This window comes from Dipodomys ordii, unplaced genomic scaffold (assembly GCF_000151885.1).
Source record: "Dipodomys ordii isolate 6190 unplaced genomic scaffold, Dord_2.0 Scaffold134, whole genome shotgun sequence".
Classification (NCBI taxonomy): domain Eukaryota; kingdom Metazoa; phylum Chordata; class Mammalia; order Rodentia; family Heteromyidae; genus Dipodomys; species Dipodomys ordii.
Genome location: NW_012267350.1, coordinates 4,435,894 through 4,458,091, shown reverse-complemented (window position 1 = coordinate 4,458,091; position 22,198 = coordinate 4,435,894).

The following is a 22,198-nucleotide window of genomic DNA, read 5'->3' as shown; positions in this document are numbered from 1 at the left end:
ATCTAAAACTTTGGCAAAGTAGCAGGGTAAAAATTAACCCACAAAAATCAGTAGGTTTTCTGTATGCTAACAACAAGAAGAGCAAGGCTGAAATCAAGAAAGCAACTTCTTTTGTAATACCCTCAAAAATACATAAGAACTAACTTAACCAAAGAGGTGAAGGACCTCCATGATGAAAACTTTAAAAACCTGAAAAAGGCAAAGGAGGAGGCTACAATGCTTGATAGGAAATGTGCTGATTATCTTGCCCATGTAAATGTAACCCCTCTGTACAGTGTGTTCACAATAAAAAATATAAAAAAAACCTGAAAAAGGAAATTAAAGTAGATTTAAGGAAGTGGAAAAACCTCCCATGCTCCTGGATTGGATGAATTAACATTGTGAAAATGGCAATACTGTCCAAAGCTATCTACAAATTTAATGCACTACCAATCAATATCCCAAAAACATTCTTTAATGAAATAGAAGTAGCACTCCAAAATTCATATGGAATAATAGAAGACCCTGAATAGCAAAAACTATCCTTAGCAGGAAAAACAGTGCTGGAGCAATATGGAAACCAAACCTCAAACTCTATTATAATGCCATAGTTATATAAACAGTTTGCTATTGGCACATGAACAAGCCAGAAGACTAGTGGAATAGAATTAGAGACCCAGAAATGATCTCACAGATGTATGACCACCTAATCTTTGAAAAAGGAGGCAAAAATCATCAGATGGAATAAAGAAAGCCTCTTCAACAATTGGTGATGGCAGAATTGGCTATACACAGGTAAAAAAAAACTGAAAGTAGGTCCTTATATATCACTCTGCACTAGAATCAACTCCAAATGTATCAAAGACCTTGAGGTATGAGCAGATACCCTGAAAATATTTTGGGAGGGGATAGGGGATTCACTAGGGTTCCTTGGCACAGGTTGAAACTTCCTAAGTAAAGATCCAGAAATACAACAAATCAAACAAAGACTGGATAAATGGGATCACGTTAAACTGCAGAGCTTCTTTATGGCAAAGGATATAGCTAGCAAGATAAATAGAAAGCCAGCAGATTGGGTGATCTTCATTAGCTATACAACAGACAAGGCTCTCATATCAAAAATATACCTAGAGCTCAAAAAATGAAATCCCCAATAACAAATCCTCAAAGAAACAACCACTTCATTAAAAAGTAGGCTAAAGAATTAAAAAAGACTTCTCTGGAGAAGAAATAAGAATAGCCAATAGATACATGAAGAAATATTCAACATCTGTGGCCATAAAAGAAATGTTCATCAAAACGACATTGAGATTCCACCTCACCCCAGTTAGAATGGTGATTATCAAGAAAAAACAGTGAAATAACAAAATAACAGATGCTGGCTGGGATGTGGCCAAAAAGGAATGCTACTACACTGTTGGTGGGAATGTAAACTGGTTCAACCACACTGGAGAGTGGAGCAGTATGGAGATTCCTCAAAAGACTAAACATAGTTCTCCCCTATGATCCAGCAATCTCACTCTTGGGCATCTACCCAAATGGTCACTAACAAGGCCACACTAATGCTACCAGCATAACCATGTTCCTTGCAGCATTATTTACCATAGCTAAGATATGAAACCAACCCAGTTGCCCCTCAGCAAATGAATGGATTAAGAAAAATCTGGTATGTACCCAGTGGAATTCTATACTTCCATTACAAAGAGTGACATTACCCTATTCATAAGGAAATGGAAAGACTTGGAAAAAATCATATTAAGTGAAGTAAGCCAGACCCAAAGAAACATAGGCTCCATGGTTTCCCTCAGTCCTAATAATTAGTATATGTCTAGGATAGTCCTAGTAGAGAATCACAATAGCTTAATAACTATGTACATATGACCACATAAACTGATGCTAATTGAAATGAACTCCAAGGTATGGGAAACAAGAGGTTATTATTTTTTAATGTAATGTGTGAAGTTATTTCTTTTTTCTTTTTCCCCCCTTTGGCTTATCCCCTGTTATCACTGTTTTTCGTGCCCTGTGTCTTGTTTGTATGTTTCTCTGATTTGGGAAAGGGAAGGGGAATCTCAAAATGGTGAGAAAAAGGACAAAAGGTGTACCAATGCAACAGTGATACTCAGAAGACACTATGTTGGAAATGAACTTTACACATTGGTAAGGGAGGGAAAGTGGAAGAAAATGAGGGAGGAGTAACAATGTTATACAAGAAATGTACTCATTATGTTACTTGTGAAAATGGCCCTCTGCACATCACCTTTACAATAAATAAAAAAAATCCAAAAGCCCAAAACAGCCCTCTCTCAAAGTATGTGTCATAGGAATGCAAGTGAGCATTAAGCCAATGACTGTGCAGTCACCTGCTCCATCAAGATGGCCGAATAACTGCCTGAAAGGAACAACCATTTTCATAACCTTATTGTGAAGAAGGAGATCTGTTTTTATTTTCTCTTTCTCAGGTTTAGCTGGTGTTTTAAAGACAGAAGAGATCTTGCAGCTTTGGAGAGAATTTGTCTATTTCAGGCAATTGTCAGAACTGAGAATTGGAGGAATTCAAGATTAGAGCTCTGTTCTAAAAAAGATTATAGAAGCTGAGTCTTTGGTTTTTGCTCGGCCAGCCTCTGTCCATTTTTTTGAGCAAATGTCCCACTAAAAGACAGAAATACAGCTCAGAGGACAAATAGCAGTGGAGATCCAGGCAGCTATAACTTAGTGCTTTAGTCATCTTTAATGGAAATGGAGCCTCTAGCCAAGCCTAATATATAATGTATCATAAAACATATGTCTGTCAGTCTCCCAGGTACAATAAATAGGGAAAACACAGACCTCAAAGGGAGGCTATGGCAAGCTTTGCAGAGGGGCTCAAATTACTTGGCTTATTGTAGGGGGTGGAAGGCTGTGGGGGAGGAATGATGTAATGTATATTTTTAGTGTTTCTAAGAAATGACTGTCTCCAGCCCTGTTCCGGTGGGCGGTGGGAGAGGGAAAGGAAAGGGAGGGGCTGGATTTATAGAACTGCATGGGAAAACTGAGCTGAGGTCTTGCTTTATAGGTGATTAAAATCTTTCTGCTTTATTTGGAGAGTAGATATTCAGAAAAGAGATGGGACATACTTAACTGATGTCATTTCCCAGAATGCTCACTTCTGAATCTCCTTCCTGGTTTATTCTTTTCCTTGTTTAAGCAGTAGTGCAGGGCACCCATGTGTAGGCTGTCTCTGTCCTCATGCTCAAGAACTCCAGTGGTCCTCCTTTAAGAGACCCTGGGTCTCATCAGAATCTCCTGCTGTCCTGTATGTTGTGTCTCTCAGCTAGACAATACTGCTTGGGAGGTTCTTGATCCTCCTCACTTTTTTGGGGGGGGGGCGTCCGGTCGTGGGGCCTGAACTCTGGGCCTGGGCACTGTCCCTCAGCTCTTCAGCTCAAGGCTAGCGCTCTACCACTTGAGCCACAGTGCCACTTCCGGCTTTTTTCTTTTTGCTTATGTGGTGCTGAGGAATAGAAGCCAGGGCCTCGTGCATGCAAAGCAAGTGCTCTACCACTGAGCCACCTTCCCAGCCCCTGAGCCTCCTCACTTTTGAGTCTACTTCTTTAAGTGTCAGTTTATCCTATGAACTTTGAGACCAATGCTATAATTTCTGTGGCTTTTGCTTTCCTAATCTCTGTAAGGGGAAGAATAAGTGATCTCTTTTGGGAGTTAAATATAGGTCTGCTGATTTCTACTCTATAGCATGTTTTCTGGTCTACTGCAGATCCACATATCAGATATATCATTTTTATTATGTTGTTTTCAACTAGATCCTGCATCTTCCTGGAAAAACCCACTAAAGCCAGGTGCTAGTGGCTTATGCCAAAGAATTTTAGCTACTTGGGAGGCTGAGAAAGGGAAGACAAGGACAACCTGGGCAGAGAGAGTTTACTAGGTCCCTTAACTCCTAGTTGTCATCCCAAACTACATAGGAGACTAGGATTGGGAGGATCATGAGTCTAGGTCCCCTGTTAATAAAGAAGATATGACTCCGTCTCCATAGAGGGAAGCTGGGTGTAATGACATCTGCCTGTCATCTCAGCAAGGGCAAGAATTGAAAGTAGGTGATCACAGCTCAGACTTGTTTCTAGGTGGGAAGTGAAGACTTATTCTAAAAATAGCCAGAGAAAACTAGGATTAGCATATAGTTCAAGTGATGGAGTGCTAGCCTAGAAAGCCCAGGCCCTCAGTTCAAGTTCCAGTACCACCCAAATAAAAACAAAAAATCCAATGAAAATATTCCCATTTCAAAATGGATCAACATAACATAGCCTCATTCATTCCTTTTCTGCTAAGAATTATCAGTACTACTAAATTTTTCTGTTATATCCCTCCTGTGTCTTAGCATACAGATGAGTGTATGCTTTGAGCACATGCACACTTTTATATATTTGCATGTACACACTTGTGTTCATATATAGCACCATTATAACAGTAGCTCTTTGTATGATGTGTCTAGAAGCTAAATTAGCCCAGGGTCTTTGCTATAAAATGTGACAAAAATCAACCCTTTATCCAACTTTAACAGCCTTATTCTTTTGATGCAAGATGGCTTTTCCATGCAATTCTGCTAGGAACTACTGAATTATCCCCTTATACTATGTATTCATAGGTACAGTAAGTTCCCAGGTGACTGACTGGAGGTGGGCTGTTGCAGGGGTGTGTCCAAACTGATTCCTTGCCAGTGTTTCTCTGGATCAACTACACAGCTGTGTCTGGCTTTGTAATGTTATTGTTACTTATGTATATTTAAGCACACTTAACATTTGCCCAGTTTCTCAGTGATTTAAAACTTCCTTCAGCACTTGAATCTTCATTTTCTTCTTTAGGGGTCTCTTCTAATGCTTTTTCTTTTTTTAGGGCTGGGAAAGTGGCTTAGTGGTAGAGTGCTTTCCTGGCATTCACAAAGCCCTGGGTTTGATTCCTCGGCTCCACATAAAACAGAAAAAGCTAGAAGTGGAGCCATTGCTCAAGTGGTAGAGTGTCAGCCTTGAACAAAAGAAGATCAGGTACAATGTCTGGGCCCTGAGTTCAAGCCCCAGGACTGGCAAAAAAAGAAATATATTTTATACAATGCTTGCATATATGTATATAGACAAGCAAAACAAGGCTTTTTCTAAAACCATGCTAATTCTTCTTAGATTCCAGGTTAAATGCATTTTGATTTACTTTATTTTATCTCATTTGGAAATGATGTTCTTGACCTACTGTTGCAAAATTGTTGATGAATCCCAATTTCCTCTCCTGAGCATATAGCTAGACCATATTTCTATCTTCTTTTGGGGTTTGGTACAACCAGAGCTCTGAGTTCTAGCTAATAAAATGTGATCAGGACTGATGTGTGCCTATTTAAGAGCTGACCCATAAAATCATTCCATGTGGGACCCACCAGTCTTTTGTCCAATGCACTGACTTTATACAGATGAATGGAGTGGTTGAGTTATGGACTGGATGTTGGCCCAAATTCATATATTGACATCACACCGCACATGAGATGGTATTAGGGGAACATGAAGCCTTTGGGAAGTGATTAGCTCTGCCTAAGGGCAGAGCTCTCATAAATGGGATTAATACCTCAAAAAGAAGGGATACTGGAATTGGCCACCTACAGCCTAGAAGTAGATCCTTCCCAGAACCCAACAACATTGATGCCTTGGTCTCAGTCTCCAGCCTCTAGAACTTTAAGAAATTTCTGTGGATACGATATTCAGTATTTAGTGTGATACTTTGTTATAGCAGCCTACCTGACTGAAACCACAGCAATCTTAGAATCTCCTTGAGATAAAGTGAGCATGAACCCCAATCCCTAAATCTCAACTTAAAATCTTAAATTTAAATTTTATGGAGAAGCTAAATAGCTTCTATTTCCATACTTTGGGGATTTATTGAAGTAGCATCCTGACTAATTGACCCCCAATATAATCATTAATTGACTTTTTGCAACTACATACACACACACATATCCTTTTTATTTTCATGTTTTCAAATGGTGTTTTTTTAGCACCTGCCAACTCTCTTTGATCTTCCTTAACCCACTAGGCTTGCAAGCAATACTTTGTGATTGAAGAAATCAAAACACTATGCTAAATGCATTGTTGGACTGGAGTTGTCTGAATATGCCGATGACAAGTATTTGGGCCCACACTGCAGGCCACTGGCACTTAACCTAATCATCTTGTGCTCACAGCATAGCATTTCTAAAAATAACAACTGTAGGCTGTGACAGTGAGAAGTTTAACTTGATTATTATAGGGATTTCTTACTATAGAGTTTGGCATGAAGAAAATTCCCTGCCTGGGGTTCAGAATGAGTAAAGGAACTTCATTAAGGATAGTCAAATCATACTTTGACCTTCCTCTTACTGATACTTTCTCAGATTTGGAGGTCTTACGGTCTCTGATTACTGCTCTTCAGCTCTGGATAAACTCACAGAATAAAATTAGCCAGAACCGACAGATATTCCAGCCAGTCATAAATAGCTTCATCCCTGAGGGAAATAATCAAGAGAAGAATCCATAGGCTTAGCTACTCTACTTCTTCCCTGTTGCCCTCAGCCATCATTGCATTGGATTCCTTCCAGAAACCCAAACTGAAAAAGCCTGGTATTGCTAAAGCCCTTTTGCTGATCTTTTCTTACACAGTGTGGATTTAAGAAGAGTGGCTTATGTTTGCCATCTGTCCCCTTCTCCCCCGTCCACTATGGGGGATACTAGTAACACTCCTGTAAGTCCTAAGACTCCCCAGGTGGTTCCACTGTATGACCAGGGGTGTGAACTACCTTTAAACCTTTCAGACAGATCGATGCATCCATGCTTCCCAGACTCCCTGGGTATGTCAATCACCAGGAAACCTTGTTAGAATGTACATCCTATTTCACTAGGTTTTAGTTGGGCTTGGGATCCTGCACTTGTGATAGACTTCCAAGACATGGTCCCAGCTAGTGCCTTTTTCTGCTTATCCTGAGACATATAGAACTAGATAGCCTGGTCAAATTACTGTCCACCATCTAATGCTGTCATGTGGCAGCATAAGATGAGGAATCAGACATCACTTTGTGCCTCTCATAATTATTGTGACCTAATTCTATTCCACAGGCCGGCATATGAAGATTCATGATGATTGCCAGATAAGGAGGGATACCTTTGCCAGACTGATAGTCTGGACACTCTCATTCCTAGGTACTCACGTTGCTGAGTAACTTAGTCTGTTTGTATTGCTATGACAAAATGACACAGAGTGGGTAATTTTGAAACAATAGAAATTTACTTTTCCTGTCTTTGGAGATGGGAATGACTAAGATCAAGGAATTGGTTGTGTTGATGTCCAGTGAGGGCACCTTGCTGCGGTATCATCCTGAAACAGGAGCTATGTATACTTTCCTTACAGATGAGGAGCAACAAAGTTCTCTTTCAACTTGGAGCTTGTATGAAAGGTGTTGTATGAAAGGGTGTTGGCTCCCATAGGCCACACCTCTTATTTTGTTGCCTATAGGGATTAATATTTAGTACAACATTTGGAGGGAGCCCCATCATTAAAACTACAATACTTGAGGATAATTTTGAGAGTCTTAGTTTAGCTAGGATTTGTTTTTCTGAATAATCATACCTAACCTTTTCTGAAAAGTTTCCTTTGACAATTTCTTTCTTTGACAAATAACTCTAGTACCGTACAATATACTTTTATTGAAGGAATCATACAATGTTGGTACAAGAAAGGATCTTTTAAGCTCTGTTATTTAGCACCTTGCATTTGAGGAGACTGGAGAAACAGCATACCCATTCTGAGTGTTAAAGTATAATTTTCGAAATGCTAAGGAGATGATTCTCATAGAAATAGAATGAATATGTGTGAAAGATTTTACTCATCTCATTAATTAATGAGAGAGCCAGCAAGTAAAGCCTGGTTCACAAGATGGATATTTAAATATAGCCAGTCAAAGGAATGCTGGGCTGAATTTGCTCAAAACTGGTTAATATTTTATTGAACCATAAAGCTAAAACTGTTGGGTTATCTTCACTACTGGACAAAAATATACAGATTTTACAACTAATTTCAGACTCTGGGCTCTAATCAGATAGAACAAATAAGCATATTCTCCTGTATATACAATCAAATCATTCTTAAGCCAGTGTAGTTAAGATGACCTTGCAAGGATATGCAGGAATTTTTTTTTGCTTTAGTTCTCCGTTTTAGCTAAATTTTCTGAATTTGCACCTGCAATAGGATCCCAGTGCACTTTTCAGTTCTTGGCCAATAAGCAATGATATCACTTTTGGGCTGTTGTTTGGGGCTTTGGTCCACCAAAATATATTACATTAGTTACATGTGTGAACCACACCCTTGGGCTTTCCCGGGATTATAAGGGGGCTCTAGTGACAACTCTAGAGAAAGTCCACTTAAATGTGTGACTGATGTTATTATGAAGGAAACAGATATACTTGTTTTTCATTTAAAAGTTTATTCTTACATGTTGGTACTTAAACTCATTAATGAGAATATATGTCCTTGACAAACTATACAGATCTCTAGGCATTCACACAGTGAGACAAAGGAAAATATTCTTAGGAGAGTAACACATAGGTGCAATAGTTATGTGCATCTGACCATATAAAATAACATGCATTGAAATGAATTCCAGGAAATGGAAACAAAAGGTTTTTCTCTTCTTTATTGCTGTTTTTGTTTTTTCATTTTCTTTTTTCTTGTTTGTTTATCTGACCTCAGTAGAAATGGAGGGAGAAAGGGTGAACAAATGCAGAAAGGATACTCACTAGACACTATGTTGAAAATGAACTCTACAACTCATTGGTGGGAATAGGAGGGAAAACTAGGAGAAAACAAAAAACAAAACGTATTCTTTATGTGATTAAGTAACCATAACCCCTCTGCACATCACCTTTACAATAACAATAAATAAATTTTAAGAAAGAGCTAGAGGCATGGCTCAGTGGAAGAGTGCTAGCCTAGTAAGTGTGAGGTCCTGACTTCAAAACCCGGTACTATTTAAACAAATAAGAAGAAATCTATATTCAAGCAATCCAACTCAAATACCAATTTGGCTGAAAGCTAATAAAAAGGCAAACAAATAAAAAAGATGTCTTTAAGGCATACACCACAGCTGGTTTCAGCATCTCAGCATGATATGGTGTGGCTTCAGTCACATTGATTGACTAGATGCAAAGCTCCCACATGTGTTGCAAAATTCCATACTTCTTTTACTGAATTTGTTTCTCTTGTTTTGTATCTTGTTTGTCCTTTGGGGTGTGGATTTTCCAGTTGCATGTGTGTGACAGTAAGAAGTTCTTGCTTGAGACACATTGAGTGATGAGTGACTCAACCATTTACTACTCAACAGTTATAGCACTGTGGCTAGGTATAACAACTGTGCTTCTAACTTATCAGATGGTGTCAGCCAAACCTGTATCCTGACTATCTAATGGAAATAATCCTCTGGGTCATGTGTCTCAGTGGTTTCCTTCTGAGAGATAATACTCAGGCTCATATTTGTTTCAGGATCATAATGGATACAATTCATCAGGACATGTCCTGAAACTCAGGGGGAACCTTTTCTGCATTGTCTATATTCTTCAACATTGTCTCCCTGGTTATAGTTAATTGAGATAGGGCTAGAAACTTATCTCCATTAAGAGTAGTGAAGCTCGCTCTTGTAGAATTTAGGACTTTGAAATATAGACAGACACATTGGAGAGGTATTTGTCTTCAATGATCACATCTCTTTTTTCCTTTTCAAGTTCTGTCATCTTTAGTTACAAAGATTTTTCTGACATATCACCAGAGATCATCATGTCATACAGGACTATGTCTGGCCACTAGCCTTTTATCTATTTCATCTGTTCTACCTTTGGAAGCAGAAATCTATGATTTGTTGTCTTGCCCAGTAAGAAACATGTTGGGAAAGTTGGTGGCAAAATTGCCACCACTGGTATTTTTCAACTGATGCAGAACCAAGTTGATCACATCAACTCTTCCAGAGTTCCCTAGCTGTGATAAAACCAAAACCACACTATGGGATCATATATAGAGTCACAATTGAGTGGCAGCTACACGCATTGCCAACAGCTAGTATTAACAATGGGATTTGCTATCTTGGATGTCCAACCCAGTCTATCCCTCTGGTGACTTTAAATCTTGTTGACATCTACTAAATGAGAACTGGCTCATTAACTCTCAAAATTTCTAAATGATATTTCCCTTTTAGATTCCTGTAATAATAATAATAATATATTTGTTTTATTACAACAAATTTTAGGAGTTATTACATGCCTATAATTATAAGAAATGTTACCCTTAGGCCTTGACACTCCTTCACACCTTCTTTCTTTTCTTATGTCTATTCAGTTCTTCCATTCATGCACAATTTTTCAATTCCTGATTTGCATGGTACTGCAGCCTTGAAGAGGAATTATTCACTTTTCATAGCCTTCTAGAAATACAAACAGGTGACAATCAGAGAGTAACACTAGCTCAAACCACCACAGGAGCCACTAAAAAAGTATGGGCAGTAAAACTTGGAAACTCTGCATTATGAAGTTTAAATATGATTGATGGGTGAGATTCATAAGGTCCTGGATTACATGAAGGAATATTCTCACAGAGAAGGCAAACAATATAAAAATAAAGGACTAAACAAGGGACTGCACTGGCAATGAGGAGAAAGATGTGAAGCAAGTGAGTTTGGAGGCTGAGAGGCTGCTTGTGAGGCCAAGATGAAATTCATGTGCAAGAGGAAGAGGACAGAATGAGTGGGAATTGATGGGAACTCCAAAGCTGGGCTGTGAAGCCTGGAAAAGGTTTGAAAGGTTGAAATGCTGCCTTGACAGTACTTGGAATGCTGAGAATTGACTGTGAAAGGGTCAAAACAGCTCTGGAGAGTGTTAAGGGGCTGGAATGCTGCCCCTTTCCTTACTGCTAGAAAGGCTGAGAGCTAGAACTTGAAAGCTAGATACAGGGGAATACATGCTTGAATTACGCCTAGGTTGCAGTCTTCACTCTCAAAACAATAAGGGAGCCAGTTATTCACACAAACTCTATTTTGTCCCTATGATTCAAATTACTGTATAGATGTCTTGTTTTCTGCATGTACCCATGGTAACCTTCCATCTACTAAATCTAATACATATGCTTGTTCATAGGAACTCAGGGTCCAGAAGCTGGTAAGCACTAAATCCCCAGTTTTCCTCCCTCTCTCTCCACATTTCTTCAGCTCTAGTATCCTATCATGCTTCCCAAGTTGAAGGTAACAACAGGGAATGGAGGGTGGCTGTTGGCAGGAGAGCTATGCCACCATGGGCATCATGGCTAGTCTAAGTTGATTGCCCCTCATCATTTCTAGGCTCTTCTATTCTATTGTTGATTGGAGGACATTTGGCCTTCTCAAGTCTATACTCAAACTCTTCTCACTGTTTGCATATCGAAACTTACCTTTGGGAAAGATTCTACAAATCATGCACATGTAGTTGTCAGTGACTAGATTTGATGTGATGTCTTTTCCTGGAAAGCAAGAGGATGGTAGTTATTTTGCCAGTCCTGGGGCTTGAACTCTCGGCCTGGACACTGTCTCCGAGCTTATTTTGCTGAAGGCTAGAGCTCTACCACTTGAGCCTCAGCATCACTTCTGGCTGTTTCTGTGTATGTGGTACTGAGGAATTGAACCCAGGGCTTTATACATGCAAGGCAAGCACTCTACCACTAAGCCACCTTCCCAGTTTGAGGATGGTAGTTTTGAGGCTTGGGCAAAAAATTAATGAGACTTCAACTCAATCAGTAAGTTGGATATGGTGGCATGTGCCTGTGGTCTCAGCTATACAGAAGGCATATGTAGCAGGATTGCAGTCTCAGGCCAACTCTGAGTAAAAATAACTGTGAAAGCCTATCTGAGAAATAGCAAAAGCAAAAAAATGATTGAAGGTGTGGTTCAAGTGGTAGAGCACTTGTCTAGCAAATGTAAGTCTGACTACTGCCCTCACACAACTCCCACCAAGAAAAAGACCAAAGAAATGAAACTTTATCAGATGGAAGTAACTAACAAGAGGATGGCTATATATGACTCATGTCAACTTGTGCCAATAGGAAGCAAATGTAGGAAGAAACACTACTTAAGGAGCTGGATGCTGGTGGCTTATGCCTGAAATCCTAGCTACTCAAGAGGCTGAGATCTGCGAATCGTAGTTCAAGGCCAGCCTGGGCAGAAGAGTCCATGAGATTCTTATCTCCAATTAACCACCAGAAAACCAGAAATGGCACTTGGTTCAAGTGGTAGAGGGCCATCCTTAATCAAAAAGATCTCAAGGACAGCACCCCGGCCCTGAGTTCAAGCCCCATGATCAATTGAAAAATACAAAAAAAAAAAAAAAAAAAAAAAGAAAGACTACCTAAGGGCCCCATTCAAGATCCCCTTCTTTTTGTCCTCCACCTCCCTCTATCTTTCTCTCATATTCTCTTTATGGCTCTGTATAGTTCTGTCTTTCAGCTTGAATGGCCTTTTCTGTTTGTCTAAGAACACTGGCCAACATGGCTGCCCCATTGGTGCCTTTTTTTTATCCAGTCTACAACATCTTACAAACCCATTAAGTTAGCTAATTATCCACTCACCTGAATCCCAATTCCAAATTTCAGGCAAGAGACTGTGGCTCAGTGTGGATATAAACTTTCCTCAGTATACTTAGCTCTGGGCTGTGGCTCTTGGACAGTCAGCAAAAGTATGTCTGACAGTTTCTCTCCATAAGTAGAGCCCTGAATGAAGAGCAGGGAAGAGGCCCCCTCAGTTGCCCTAGAAGGATGTCTGGATGCACCAAGCCAGATTCCATGCGATATGGGACTACTCATAAGGTTGAATTTGTGCTCAACAACCTCTTCTGGAGATCATTGGCAGGACTATATCTAGGAATGTCTTCCTCTTTGTAATACTTCCAAATGAGCTGAAAAGATCAATGATAGTTTGTAGCTTGTTTAGATTCTTTTAAGTCTCAGGTGACTGCAGTTGTGTGTTAATTAGCTTCCAGGGCATCTACCTTGTACTGTGTTTCCTATGATGGAAGGATGGACATTTAGGCATGAACATTGTGGCACCATCACTACAATTTTACTTGCCCTGATTTTCCAGAAGTTAAAGTGGCTACATCCCCTGTTAACTCAGTTGCTATAATAAAGAAGAGTGAGTGCTTCTGAGAAAATCCTGCCTACTCAAACTTGGTGGAGGGGCGAAAGGGAAGTCAGTGAGTTGGGGTAGGCAATGTATTAGCTGTCATGGAATTCCTATAGAATGGCAGGCACTGTGCCAGAACATTCCTGCCAGCCTCCTCCACTGATCTCATAGCAACGATGTGATTCACAGAGAATCTTCATATGGGTAGATTTGTAGTGGCATGGCTGCTTGTTTTTATATTACCTTTACCCCCTCTATATAGCGGAATCACCACGCTTGTCCTTCTTTCTTAACTATAAGGGGAAGTTACAGGGTTATTAGAAACTTTGTTTGAAATGTATTAGAAGACAAACTATCTCAGAAATGTTTGATACTTCTAAGGAGAGATATATTAAGAGGGGAGTTGTTATGAGGGTTCTTTTTGGAGGGCAGGGACCACAAGGAAAGTATTCTCAAATGGCAGGTCTAAACATCTTCGTTTGACTATAGATTTTCTGCATAATGAGCCAGAGCTTAAGCCAGGTGACAGCCCTACTCCTCTACCCAAACATATTTTCCTATTTCTTTCAGAATATGAGTGTACATATTTTCAATAAGGTTTATTGTAAAAATACTGTACAGAGGGGTTACAGTTACATGAGCAAGGTAATGAGTACATTTCCTATCAAGCATTGTTGCCTCCTCCTTTGTTTTTCCCCTACCATCCCTTCCTTCCCACTTCCATAGCTACACAAACCTTCCACCCCCACTTAAATTGTAAAGTTCATTTTTCAACAGAGTGTCTTGTACATTGTTACAATGGGTAAACTTGTATCTCTATTTAAACATTTTGTTTTATCCCTTCCTCTCCCCAAATTAGACTGACATCAAATACAATGAAAACAGGGGTTATACCGTGGGGGAGGAACATACAAAAAAAACATATGGTACATTATAAATATGTTAGAAACAATAGCAAGAAAGAAAAAAAAAACATTTGTGGCCCTATCTTGGGGTTCATTTCACTTCACATCATCTTATCTGATCATATGTACATAGCTTTTGACCTTTTCTACTTGTCCCAGACATATACTAGTTATGGAAAACAAGGGAAACCATGGGACATATGTTTCATAGGGCATGGCTTACTTCACTTAATATAATTTTTCCAAGGCTTTCCATTTCCTAACAAATGGGGCAGTGTAATTCTTTCTGATGGAGGCACAGAATTCCATTACACACACACACACACACACACATACACACACACACACAGACAGACAGACAGACAGACAGACACACACACACACACACACACACACACACACACACACCACATTTTCTTGATTCATTCATTTACTGAAGGGCATCTGGGTTTGTTCCATATCTTAGCTATGGTAAATAATGCTGCAATAAACATAGTTGTGCTGGTAGCTTTAGTATGGTCTCGTTTGTGAACATTTGGGTAAATGCCCCAAAGTGGTATTGCTGGGTCAGAGGGGAGCTCTATGTGGAATCTTTTGAGGAACTTCCATACTGCTTTCCAAAGTCGTTGAACAAGATTACACTCCCACCAACAATGCAGTAGGATTCCCTTCTGGCCACATCCCCTCCAGTATCTGTTGTTATTAGAGTTCTTGATTATACCCATTTTATCGGGGGTGAGGTGGTATCTCAATGTTGTTTTAATTTGCATTTCTTTTATGGCTACAGAGGTTGACCATTTCTTCATATGTCTATTGGCCATTCTTATTTCGTCTTCAGAGAAGTTTTGGTTTAAGTCTTTAGCCCACTTATTTATTGTTTCTTTGAGGATTTGTTGTTGGAGTATTTAATTTTTTGAGTTCCAGGTATATTTTAGATATAAGCCCTTATCCATTGTATAGCTAGTGTAGATCTTCTCCCAATCCGTGGGCTTTCTATTGATCTTGCTAGCTATGTCCTTTGCCATGCAGAAGCTCGGCAGCTTCATGCAATCCCATTTGTCCAACCTTTCTTTGATTTTTTTGTGTTTCTGGGTCTCTATTAAGAAAAATTCAGCTTGTGCCAAGGAGACCTAGGGTTTTTCCTATTCCTTTGTGTATTGTTTTCAGGGTGCCTGATTTGACTCTGAGGACTTTGATCCATTTGGGGTTGATGCTGGAGCAGGGTGATATTTAAGGACCTAGCTTTAATTTTCTACAAGTGATTAACCAATTTATTCAGAACCATTTACTGAAGAGGCTGTCTTTTTTCCATTCTAGTTTTTTAACTCCATTATCGAAGATTAGGTGGCTATAGGTCTGTGGGTTCATTTCTGGGTTTTCAATTCTATTCCATTGGTTTTCAGGTCACTTCTTGTGCCAGTACGCTTATTTTATTACTATGGCTTTGTAGTAGAGTTTGAAATTTGGTATTGATATTTCTCCAGCACTGTTCTTTCTGTTAAGGATTATTTTTGCTATTTGGGGTCTTTTATTGTTCCGTATGAATTTTTGGATTGCTTTTTCTATTTCTTTGAAGAATGAGGTTGGAATATTGATAGGTATCACATTGAATTTATAGACAGCATTGGGAAGTCTTGCAATTTTCATGATGTTGATCCTTCCAATCCAGGAGCATGGAAGGTTTTTCCACTTCCTTAGTTCTGCTTTGATTTCCTTTTTCAGGTTTTTAAAGTTTTCATCATAGAAGACCTTCACTTCCTTGGTTAAGTGAATTCCTAGGTATTTTATTTTTTGTGGGGCTATTACAAATGGAGTTGCTTTCCTGATTTCAGCCGTGCTCTTCTCATTGTTGGCATACAGAAAAGCCATTGATTTTTGAGGGTTAATTTTATACCCTGTTATTTTGCCAAAATTTTGATCAGCTTGAGTAATTTGGGAGTGGAGCCTATAGGATTCTTTAAATACAAGATCATGTCATCTGCAAAGAGGGAGAGTTTTACTTCATCTTTCCTTATTTGGATCCCCTTTATGTTTGCATCTTGTCTTATTGCTGTAGCTAGGCATTCTAATACTAAACAGAGACAGTGGACATTGTTATCTTGTTCCTGAGTTGAGAGGAAATGGCTTTAGTTTTTTACCATTAAGTATAATGCTAGCTGTAGGTTTGTCATATATAGCCTTTATTACATTGAGGAATATTCCATGGATTCCTAGTTTTTCCAGAGCCTTCATCATAAAGGGGTGTTGGATCTTGTCAAATGCTTTTCTGCATCTATTGAGATAACCATGTGATTCTTATCCTTGCTCTTATTGATGTGATGAATTATATTAATTGATTTGTGTGTATTGAACCAGCTTCGCATCCCTGAAATGAATCCTCTTTGATTGCGGTGTATGATTTTTTAGATGAATTGTTGAAGTGGGTTGGCCAAAACTTTTTGAGAAGATTTTCATATATGTTCATCAAAGAAATGGGTCTATAGTTCTCTTTCTTTGATGAGTCCCTGCCTGGTTTTGAGATGAGGGTTATGCTGGCTTCATAGAAAGAGTTTGGTAGTGAACTTTCATTTTCGATTTCATTGAGAGTTGGAGGAGTATTGATGTGAGTACTGCTTTGAAGGCCTTGTAGAATTCCACTGTAAATCCATCCTGTCCTGGGCTTTTCTTCGATAGGAGCCTCTTATTACTCTTTCTATTGCGATGCTTGATATGGGTCTGTTAATTTGGTTTAACGTATCTTAGTTTAGTTTTGGCATGTCGGTATTTGCTAGGAAATCATCCATTTCTTCCAGATTCTCAAATTTATTAGCCAAAAGATTTGAGAAGCATTCCTTTATAGTGTTCTGAATCTTGGTTGTTGATGTGGTTATGTTTCCATTCTCATCTCTGAGTTTGTTTATTTGGGTGTGTTCTCTTCTTTTTTTGATAAGATTTGCTAAGGGTTTGTTAATTTGGTAAATTTTTTTGAAGAACCACCTCTTTGCTTTGTTGAATTCTTTCTATGTTTTTTTAATTCTAATTCATTTAATTCTGATTTAATTTTAATTATTTCTTTCCATGTACTGGATTGGGGTTTAGCTTGCAGTTCTTTTTCAAGGAGGTTCAGATGTCTCACTAAATTATTGGTTTCAGATTTCTCCAATTTATTGATGTAGGAAATCAGAACTATAAACTTGCCTCCGAGTACTGCCTTTGCTGTGTCCCAGAGGAGCTGGTAATTTGTGTGTTCATTTTTGTTGAATATCATGAACATTTGAATTTCGTTTCTAATCTCTTCCATGACCCACTGGTCATTCAACAGTGTGTTGTTCAGCCTCCATGTGTTACAGGATTTTCTTTGGTGGCTTTTGGTGCTGAGTTCTAATTTTATTCCCTTGTGGTCTGAGAGAATACAGGGCATAAGTTCAATGTTTCTGAATTTGGACAAGTTTGCTTTGTGACCTAAAATGTTGACTATTTTGGAAAATGTTCCATGTGCTGCTGAGAAGAACGTGTATTCTAATGTTGCTGGGTGAAGTATTCGGTAGATGTCTGTTAAATCGATTTGATCTATGCATTTGTTTACATCTGAGGTTTCCTTGTTGTTTTTTTTTTTTTCTGAGTTGATGTATATTGTGGGGATAGTGGTGTGTTAAAATCCCCAACAATTGCTGCATCATAGGGGAGCTCTATGTGGAGTCTTTTGAGAAACCTTCAGGCTACTTTCCAAAGGGGTTGAACAAGTTTACACTCCCACTAACCATGCTGTAGAATTCCCTTCTGGGCACATCCCCGCACCCCCGCATCTGTTGTTATAAGAGTTCTTGATTATAGCTATTCTAACTGGAATGAGGTAGAATCTCAATGTTGTTTTGATTTGCATTTCTTTTAGAGATACAGAGGTTGAGAATTTCTTCATGTGTCTATTGACCATTCTTATTTCGTCTTCAGAAAAGTTTCTCTTTAAGTCTTTAGGCCATTTATTTATTGGGCAGTTGTTTCTTTGAGGATTTGTTGTTGGGAGATTTAATATTTTGGAATGATCACAAACAAAACCATACTAAAGCTACCAGCACAACTATGCTTACTGCAGCATTATTTACCATAGCTAAGATATGGAATCCACACAGATGCCTATCAGTGGATGAATGGATTAAGAAAATGAAACTCTACACCTCCATCAGAAAGAGTGACATCACCCCATTTGTTAGGAAATGGAAAGACTTGGAAAAAATTATATTAAGTGAAGTAAGCCAGGCCTAAAGAAAGATAGGTCCCATGGTTGCCCTTATTTGCAATAGCTAGTATATGTCTGAGACAAGCAGAAAAGGTCAGATAAGTTGGTGTTTGGTGAAATAAACCCCAATATAAGTATTCAAATGTTTTTTTTTCTTTAATGTGATTGTTTCTAACATATTTATAAGATGATTTCTTTGTTGCTTTGTATGTCCCTCCCCCACGGTATAACTCCTGTTTTCACTGTATTTGATGTTGGTATAATTTGTGGAAGGGAAGAGAAAAAAATTGTTTAAATAGGGATACAGATTGACCTATTGCAATAATGAGATACAAAATACTATGTCAAAAACCGAACTTTACAATTTAGGCAGCTTGGAGGGGGAAGGGGGAGAGGGGGTGCATCTCAGAAGGTGGGAGGGAAGGGATGTTAGGAGAAAAACAAAGAAGGAGGCAAAAATGCTGGATAAGAAATGTACTCACCTTACTCATGTAACTGTAACGCCTCTGTATAGTATTTACACAATAAAAATTTTAATTAAAAAAAAACAGGCAAGGAAAAAAGAAAGTCCCCAACAATTAATGTCTTCGGATCTAAGTGAGATTTGAGGGAAAATAGTGTTTCTTGGATAAATTTGGGTGCTCCGTTGTTTGGTGAATAGATATTTAGAATTGTAATATCCTTCTGCAGGAGAGATCCCTTAATTATTATGTAGTGACCTTCTTTATCTTTTCTCACTAATTTTAATTTGAAGTCTATTTCATCTGATATTAGTATTGAAACTCCCGCCTGCTTATGGGGGCCCTTTGCTTGGTAGATTTTGTTCCAGCCTTTCACTTTCAGAATATATTTCCTTAAAAAAATTTTATTTATTTTTTATTGTGAAAATACTGTACAGAGGGGTTACAATTAGATGGGCAAGATAATGAGTATATTTCTTATCAAGCATTGTAGCCTCCTCCTTTGTTTCCCCTTCCCATCCCTTCCCAGCCTCCCCCCGCCCCCCCACCCCCCCCCACCAAAGTTGTAAAGTTCGTTTTCGACATGACAACTTGTACTTCTCATTGCTGCAACGGGTCCACCTGTATCCTTATTTAAACAACTTGTTTTTCCCCTTCCCCTCCACAAATTATACCAACATCAAATACAGTGAAAGCAGGGGTTATACTGTGGGGGAGGGACATACAAAGCAACAGAGAAATAATCTTATAAATGCGTTAGAAACAAATGCATGAAAGAAAAAAAACATTAAAATACATATCTAAGGGTTCATTGTCCTAACATCACCTTATCTGACCTTTTCTGCTTGACTCATACTAGATATTGCAAATAAGGGAAACCATGGTACCTATGTTTATTTGGGCTTGGATTATGGGCAAAGTGTGACTCTTGAACGCAACAGATAGAAGGATCTTGCTTTTTAATCCAACTGGACATTCTATGTTGCTTAATTGGACAGTTAAGTCCATTACTGTTGAGTGTTAGGACTGAGAGGGGTTTGGTAGTTCCTACCATGTTATCTACCTTCTTGGGGGCTGTGACAACTGGGTTCTTCCTATGATACTTGGATTCTCAGTTTGGGTGTGGTTTCTTGGCCTTTATTATGCTCTTGTTGGTCTTCTATTTGTAGCACATCTTTAAGTATCTTTTGTAGGCGGAGATAGAATGTTTCAGTTTTTCTTTGCTATGGAAGGTTTTCATTTGACCTTCAGTTATGAAGGAGAGTTTAGCCGGATACAGTATTCTTGGTTGATAGTTGTTTTTCTTTAGGGTGTGGCATACATCATTCCAGGTTCTTCTTGCTTTTATTGTCTCTGCTGAGAAATCTGAGGTGATTCTAATTGGTTTCCCTTTATAGGTGATTGATCTTTTCTCTTTGACAGCTTATAATGTGAGCTGGGATGTCCTGTTTTGGTCTATTTGTTCTAAAAGCTTCTTGTATCTAAGTCTGCTTATCTTTGTGCATGTTTGGGAAGTTCTCTGCTAGGATCTTGTTAAATAAATTTCCTAGACCACTAAGTTCTGTCTCTAGGTGCTCCTCTATACCATTGTCCTCAGATTCTGATGGTGTCTTCTAAATGTTGAATAGATGTACTGTATTTCTTGGATTTGTCTTGGATAGTTGTCTGTTCTTTCTCTGTAATATCTAAGCTGTTTTCAATCCCAGAGTATCGATCTTCTGCATGGTCTATCATACTGTCAAGAGTTTCTACTTTGTTTTTTTATTTCTTTTCCTTCTAATTGGTCTGCTTTGATGGCTTCAAATTCTTTATTGGAGTTTTGTTTTAGATTTTGTATGAACTCTTTACTTCCTTGATTTGGTGTTCAGTGTTTATTCTCAATTCACTTAGTTGATTGGTTGTGGTTTCCTTGGATTCCCTTTCCTTTTGATGGGTTCCAGTTAGCATTCCCTTTGTGGTCTCCCTGGATTCCTTCAGCTGTCTGTTTATGGATTCCATGAATGCCTTTAGTGATCTGTGTTTATTCTCATCGTGCTCATGCAATTCCTATATTGCTCTTTGATTAGCTTCCTCATACTCTCGCAATCCCTGTATTTCTCTTTGACTGATCTCAGCCTGCCCATGTAATTCCTGTCTCTTTCTTTGAGTGTTCTCAGCCTGCTCATGCAACTCCTGTATTAATCATTGTTTAGCTTCCTCATGCTCATGAGTTTCCTATATTAATTTTTGGTTAACCTGATCACACTCGAGAAGTTCCTGTATTAATCTTTGGTTAGCCTCCTCTTGCTCCCTATCATGCTCACACTGAGTCCATTGCAGGTTTTCAATCTTTTCATTCACCATGTTTACCAGTAGTGTTTGTAGAGCTTTATGGGCACTCTCCTCTGGATTATTTATTAATGGTTCTGTCACCTGATTATCATTAGTGAGAGTTGAGATACACGGACTTGCCATTTTTCTTGTGTCTCTTCAGCTTGTTTTACCCATTTGGTATGAAAGTAACACCAATTTTGTGCTAGAACAGTATTTTAAGGCAAGCAGCAACCAGAGTCCTATAGTTGCACAGTTAAAATGGCTTCAGATAAATCTAGTTCAACAGATAAAATCTATTGAACATCAAACAACTATGGATTAATGGCTCAAGAACATCAAAGATGGATTCAGCAGACTAGAAATTAATAGTATTAGGGACATTGTTGGGAAAAATAGGTTTAGAGGGATGTGGAGAAGTAAAAAGAGTGAATTTAACCAAGTCCTAATCTCAGAGAGGAAGTAGATAGAACAGAATGAAAGGAGAGAGATAAAGGAACAAGAAAAAACAAAAATCCCCAAAAATTTAAATTAAAAAAAAAAGAAACACAAAAATTATGTAAGTATAAAGACATAATATTGAGAGAAGAAAAGGATCGGATGAGAGCAGGAGAGAGATAAAAAGCAAAAAATAAAAAATAAAAAATTTTAAACATGGAATACTTAAAATTACATAGGTATAATGAAATAATACTACTATTAAAGATGTTAAGCCTAAGAGGTTGTGAATTTCTGAATTAAGTATGTACATAATGAGGGATAAGGTCTAACAATCAATGATGGGTATATATCTGATGATGAGCAGAACAGCAATTAAGTCACACACACACACACACACACACACACACACACACACACACACACACACAGAAGACCAAAAGTTTAAATGAGATTTTTTTAAAAAGGACACACACACACACACACACACACACACACACCCCTAAAATAAAAATTATGAAAGAACAAAATAGAAAACACTTAAAAAATTAAAAAAAATTAGGTAGAAAAAAGATTCCTTTGTTTTTGATTTTTTTTAAATTTAATTTTATTTTATTTGTGAACATACTGTACAGAGGGGTTACAATTACATGGGCAGGATAATGCATACATTTCTTACCAAACATTGCAGCCT